This window comes from Siniperca chuatsi, linkage group LG18 (genome assembly GCF_020085105.1).
Source record: "Siniperca chuatsi isolate FFG_IHB_CAS linkage group LG18, ASM2008510v1, whole genome shotgun sequence".
Taxonomy (NCBI): Eukaryota; Metazoa; Chordata; class Actinopteri; order Centrarchiformes; family Sinipercidae; genus Siniperca; species Siniperca chuatsi.
The window spans coordinates 19,651,358-19,657,992 of record NC_058059.1 but is presented as its reverse complement, the minus strand read 5'-3'; the positions used below and the strand labels follow the sequence as shown (position 1 = coordinate 19,657,992).

The following is a 6,635-nucleotide window of genomic DNA, read 5'->3' as shown; positions in this document are numbered from 1 at the left end:
TCTCTCTCATCAAGGTTTAAAGCTTGCCACCTTTACTGCATATTGCCGATGAGAGAGGGAGATAAATTAGGAAACCCTGTTTCCCACCTTTTGGGTTTTGTCATTAAAAGATATGTATCATCCTTGGTTAGGTGTATAATATTGCATTTCCACAGAAAGTTAAATTTGTATGTTGCTGGGGTAGAGTACCATTGGTTCTGCAGAAAATCTATTTAGACAAACAATACGTCAAATACTGGGTCAGTGACTGCCAGGACAAAGTCTATGTCAATGACCCTATCTCTGTCTATAGTTGCACAGGGATATAGAATTTATTTAGGCCTTTTTGTAAGCAGTGGCCATGGTTGCCAGCTGGCTAAAAGTGGTGTTCAAGAAACCAAGGACACAGTCTGATTTTCTAAAATGCATTATTTATCACTATTCCAATAAAAATAACAAAAGACAAAACGACAGAAGCTATAAATCAGCTAATAAACATCCCCCTCATCAAGCTGATTGACAAAATTTACTGCCTGTCCTTCACTTCTCCTCACGTCCATTATTGCTATTGACTGCAGTTTGGAAGCTTGGAATTTCTTTCTCTGCTCGACTTGCCATGGCTGCTAATAATCACTTACAGCATGAGCAGGAGTCTTCTAGCCTTGAGGTGGTACTTTCAGTATGTTTTGTCTCATCTGTGACAACTTCTCATAGATCAATAACACCTTGTCAACGAATAACACTTTGCTTGAGTGAGCATCTTTATTGAAAGTGGCATTTTGTTTATTCTAAGATGAAACACACTTTGGTGTGTTCAAAAACCTGCTCTCTGAGTTGCTTGTACTTGTACCTTGAATAACTACTCAGTGTGAACTATGACAAACAACTTATGTTTAAGTTCGATCTGCAAAGGATCAAGTTTGTCCACAGCTATGAAGAAGATATGATATATATATATATATATATATATATATATATATATATATTCTTACTATTTTGTGACATTTTGTAGACTAAACAATTAATAGACTAACTAAAAAGGAATCCACGGACACATCATTCATGATAATAATCATCAACCTTCATTATGTTATATGAAATGATGAGTGATATTCCACACAACAGGGATGGCACATAAAAGGTGTTGCTGACCTTGATGATGTGCAATCATTTAACTGTGGCTGCTACTTTTTTTTTTACCATTCTGACTAGCACCATCATCAGGCCAAGGCCAGGACTTCTTTAAGTTAAAGTCAGGTTAAATTGTTTCAGTTAGGATTAAAGTAAGGTTTTGGACACAGTTTCACATTCTACTGTATATTTAAAAAATGCACCACTTCATTTTGAACCTATCAGTCAGAAAATCCAGCAACATTTATCTTCAAACAAATAAGTACAAATTTCCTGTGAGAGAAAGGAGGGAGGGAGACTGGGGCCATATTCAGATCAAATCAGGCATTGCAGTGATTAGCTGCAGGGTTGTGTGGGCATGTTTATTCATGTTTGAGAACGTAAACGCTGTAAAACAATCGGAAAATAAAATTTTTATTTCTCTGATTCACCGGCTTTCTCGTTACCGGCACTCCCTCTCCTCACTCACTCTGTAGGTCGCTCAACCACCGCTGTCTCTCTGTCACTGTCTCTCTCAAACAAATGAGCACAAACCAAAGGAAGCTTCTTGGTATCACTATTTGTCAGCATAGACAGCAAGCCAGACACAGACGTCGAAGCTGGGTACACAAAATAAACCAAGGAAGGACGCAACTGGGAGAGTATCATTGTTTGGTCCATGAACTCTGCCTGGATAGCGCCTGGTTTCAGTGATATTTCAGGCTGACCTTGGAGCAGTTTAACCAGTCTGATTGCCAGATTGGCCACTGCAGTGTGACGTCGGGTTGCATTTCTCCAAATTTAGATTCAGTTTCAACTTTTCCACTGCAGGTCGCTGCGTTTTTTTTTCTCGGGCATCTCTTGCGGCCCCCACCGCTGCAGCCTAAACCGACTACCCCCACTCAAATGAATGGGAGGACTGGCATTTTGCCGCAGCGCCTGATCTGGTCTGAATCGGCTCTGAGGCTGCAAGGCAGCAATCACACAAAACACATTTGGAGGTCATTATAGAGCCAGTCATGCTGAATGACTCCTACAGGCTGAAACACTGCTTACAGTGTTTAAAGTGGATTTGATGAAAGCTTTCATTCAGTCCAGCTCATTAGTTTGAGCCTTGGATAGTACACATTCTGAGATTACTCACTGTGGGCCTGCGCTGAGGTGCCAATTCCAGGAGGTTTGCTTTTCATTTATTTCTGCATAAATCAATCAGTAGAAACACAAAGCAGAACACCTAATATGTCCAGAAAGCAGAGCACATGTCCACAACATCAGCCTTCTGTTTGAGAAATAATACATGAACACAGTTTGAAAATATGTTCTGAAGATGAAGTATATGGACATGCATGTAGGAACCAGTATGGTATGGAAACTTATAAAATCTTTTGTTATATTTTTCCCTATTTTGCTATGCCTCTTATATGCTATAAAGGAAACTTTGTGTAGTGAACCTAAATGTTTTTCCAATATGTAAATCAAAAAGCAGGAACAAGCATGAGCAATTTTCTATTACTGTGAAAAACATTCATGTCATGTGAACTGGAATTAATACAGAACTAATATACTTTATAAGGAGCAAAAACAGAAAATTCAGGAAGAATAGGGCTCATCAAACCCCACAGTTTAATCCAACATCAATGAATGCATCCCTGCTACAAAACAATAGATCATTCTGTTGCTTACTACTTCATCTACCAGTCACATCACAATGATGGTATTATTATGACAGTGAAGCCGAAATCCTCATAGGGAAAGTTTCTTTTAACTTCCCGACAGGGAGGGCAGAGTGTCAGGAGAATAGATCGAGCTTTTCAGTGTCATGCTCCAAGACACCTCATCAGGACAGACATTTGCCAACATAGAAACTTGAAGACTGTCTCTGTCCTGAAAATGGTCCCCTGCTGCCTATACATGATCACTGTAGGGAACCTGTGCCCTAACGAATGACAGCAGTGTTTTTTTCCCCTGTTACCATTAATGCCCACAAAAAGCCTAAACCCAAATGTATTTCCTACATTCAGAAGCTATTAATGTCCATTCAACTGCAGGTTTCACGTAATTTCTCAGAAACCGAGGGCTCCCAATGTTTCTGAAAATCCATTAAAGCTGTTTACAGCGGTAAAGTCTGGGTGCATCGAGTTATTTTGTGGTGCGTTCTCCTTATTCCCATAGATAACTGGACAAAAAGAGAAAAAACATGAAATCATCAGTTTGAGATATTTCCAGTGAAGCTACAATGGACTTTTAAAGCAGAAAATGTTTCTTCATCTCAAATGTCTCTGTTTTTTACCATTGTAAATGGAATATCTTTAGGTTTTGAACTGGTTGGACACAAGCAAGCAATTTGAAGACATCACCTTGGGCTCTGGGAAATTGTGATGGGCATTTTCACAATTTTTTGACATGCATTAAATTTAAACCAACAGGTCCAGTCTTCTTCAGTAGGGACTGTTGAAAAGCATACTGGGATGTAGAAACATCTAGGAAACAAAGGAAATCACCAAAAGAAGTTGTTTAGGCAGGGAAAGTAAACAACACTTCATCACAATTTTCTAAAACTGTATGAATGTATTGAAAATCAAAAACTGATATCTAAGAGTGGAAGACTATTTGAGGACAAATTATCTTCACTGTACAGTAAGTCACTCTGCAGGGTCGACATTTAGCTGATGCTCTTATTTAAATGTTAAAGATCTGAGCCATATTTCTCCTCTGCTCTCGTCTCCTTGCAGCCTCGCAGCCCATGTTCGAGGGCATTCATGCGCACGGAGGGATGCAGGCTTTCGCCAACGTGACCCTGGGCCCTTACAGACGGAAGACGGAGCAGGCTCCTGTCTGACTCAGCTCAGGTCCACGAAACACGCTGTCAAAGCCCATCATCGTCATACACTCCTGCAATCAATACCTTACAGCCTCCTGACAGAGTGTGTTAGCGCAACACACTCTTTCTCGCTTAGTCTTAACCGGAGAAAGCCACAGAGAAAGAAAGGAAAGAGAAAAAATGTGTTTTTAGTGACAATGTACATATTTCTGTATATTTCTCTTTTGTTGACATCATGTTTGCTACAGTATATTTGACTTTAAATAGACTGAGAGAGAGTGTTCTGTAACACTACAGTGTACTGTTCAATGAATAACTTCAATAAATTCCCACCATTTAGAATAAAAAAATAGCTTTCAGCTATGACGCCACATAGAAGGAACATTTATTTTCTCTCATCAGCTGAAGTGGCAAGTAAGGGTGTTTTGCAAATGTTACAAGGTCTTGCAGCAATTCTTGCACAGATCATGATTTATAACTTGGAACTTGAACGCTTGAGGCTTTCCAAACTGTTTTGAAATACAGCTCAACTTAGGAAACACTGGCACAGAGTCTATATAATAACGCTACACACACTAAACTACAATGCTTTTATGAATTTTTACACTGATGTGTCCATGCAAATGATCCATGCTATACTGAAAGCTGTAAATATGCCGATCCTTTAACACTCTACATGAGTTTAATTGTATTTTGGACGATTTTTGTTGCTTATTTTGAGTTACATACTCATACATAGTTACATAATCTCATTCTCTGAAAAGAACCAAACAATGCCAATCATAGCCAAGTCAGAATGATTTATAAGTTGATGAAGCCATCCTGCCTGGGACCAGCTCACCAAATCAGTATTAAAACCTTTTCATTTGAAAGTGTTGGTATCTATTTCTCCACAGGGACCGTTGGAGCAGAGTTGAGTCCATTGATTCTACTCACAAAGAGTTGGAAGTTGGTAAAACAAATGTGGGTAAAGCAGAACTTTGGGTTAACAAATGCATAAGACCTGAGGGAGATACGATAATGATTTTTAGAAGATGTGAATATTTGTCCATTTTGTATATCAATACTGTCTAAAGCTGCATAAGGAAAGACAGATTAACAGTTATAAATGTAGATGGAAATTAATGAAAAAAGGTACTAGATGCTTTTACTAGAGCTATGTGGATTTACCTCTAACAGTACATATGTGGTTGAAAGCTATTGCTTAAAAAAAGTGAGGAAAAACAACCTTTGACCTACAGTACAAAATGCAGGGTCTTAATATGTATGAAGCAATCTAAAGTACAATCATGAAAGTTGGTGGGTGTAGTCTAGCCTGCCTTCTAAATCGCCATGGCTGTTGCAAAAGCAACTGCTTACATTCCAGGGGTATGTGCCAGCTCCCCCTTCAAACACGCACACGCGCGCACACACACACACACACACACACACACACACACACACACACACACACACACACACACACACACATACAGTTAGACAACACACACTTGCAAAATCAATAATCTTCAGTCCCACTTGACAAACAAACACACCAGAGCTTCTCTGTGGTACGAGGGTTTTCCATCCTGCCAAGTCTAGGTCTGTAACTTGAGCACAAAATTGAATCAAGTTTAATCTCTCTTTTTTTTTTTTAGATGTCTGAAATCTAAGAGTTTGCTTACAGGGCCTTTGTATGATACCAGACCTCAGCCATCTCAAACAAACATTTACAGTATATAGTGCAGATATACTGTAGTAGCTACAAATCTTTACAACTCCAATTACCTCTAAACTACATAAACTGTGTATGGTTCAATGCCAAAACAAATGTGTGCTGTCATTTATAAAAAGTTTCAAATCATTTAGTGATTTCGGTAATAGGGGGAGGATTTTGAACTAAGGCAGAAATACAGATACATTAACTTGTAATGGAATTACCATCAGGTTCACACCACAATTAAGCACTTGTGCTCTGTACTGTAAGCCCTTAACATATATTGTTACAAAGCTGCCATCCATTAAGTAAATTAAGAAAATAAGAGTCTTATTTTGACAATAATGTAAGGATGATACTGCCTCAGTTCACAAGCAAATTCTTCAAGCCAAAAATATCAAAATAAAATAAAAGGCTTAACATAACATACCAAGCACAACTGTCCACAATAAAACAAAGGCTACCAAGGTTAATATACAGTATATTACTTTTGATTTCACAATAAAAAAAACATGTTTGACTCACCCATGCTAACGTCCAGACAGAAGGGGTTCATCTTGAGCTCTCTCTGGCAGACAGACAGATCCAAAGATTTATCTTGTCTATAGTCTTCCCCTATCAGGTGCAACTTGCCCTGGAGATCAGACGAGGTCTATCTCAGACTGTTCTCCCACCAAACTCTTTTTCTTCTTTCTGGCCAGCTCATTTCCAAAGAATGGACAGTCCCCAGTTGCAGATCAATCTGTTGAGAGCTCCCCATTCTGGGCATTAGGAAATCCTGGCTTTCTTTAGTTCTAAGGCAATCGAAAGAGAGCAGTGCATGGCTGAACTCCTAAACAGGACTTTCTCATGCCGCTGGTACCTTCCAGGACAATGCCACTGCTGGTAGGGGTTTGTTTTCTGGTTGTTTTTACTATTTTGGGGACTTCAACACCACTTTGTTTCATTGCTGTGATTTGCAGGGTATCATTCAAGAGCAGGAATATGAATATTATCAGGGCTTCACACACAGGTAGCACATGCTAAATT

General features: G+C 39.1%; 1 long non-coding RNA gene across 2 annotated transcripts; it reads right to left on the bottom strand.

Annotated features, from left to right (window-relative positions):
- Nucleotides 1–1,137: 1,137 nt before the first annotated feature.
- On the bottom strand, nt 1,138–6,287 carry LOC122865957. 2 transcript variants are annotated; one of them, XR_006375584.1, is made up of 3 exons: nt 6,132–6,287; nt 3,380–3,569; nt 1,138–3,265 (listed from the first exon to the last, which is right to left on the bottom strand). It is a non-coding gene; the product is annotated as an uncharacterized LOC122865957 (long non-coding RNA). The 2 variants fall into 2 exon arrangements; XR_006375585.1 differs by having other exon boundaries at nt 3,447–3,569.
- Nucleotides 6,288–6,635: the final 348 nt, after the last annotated feature.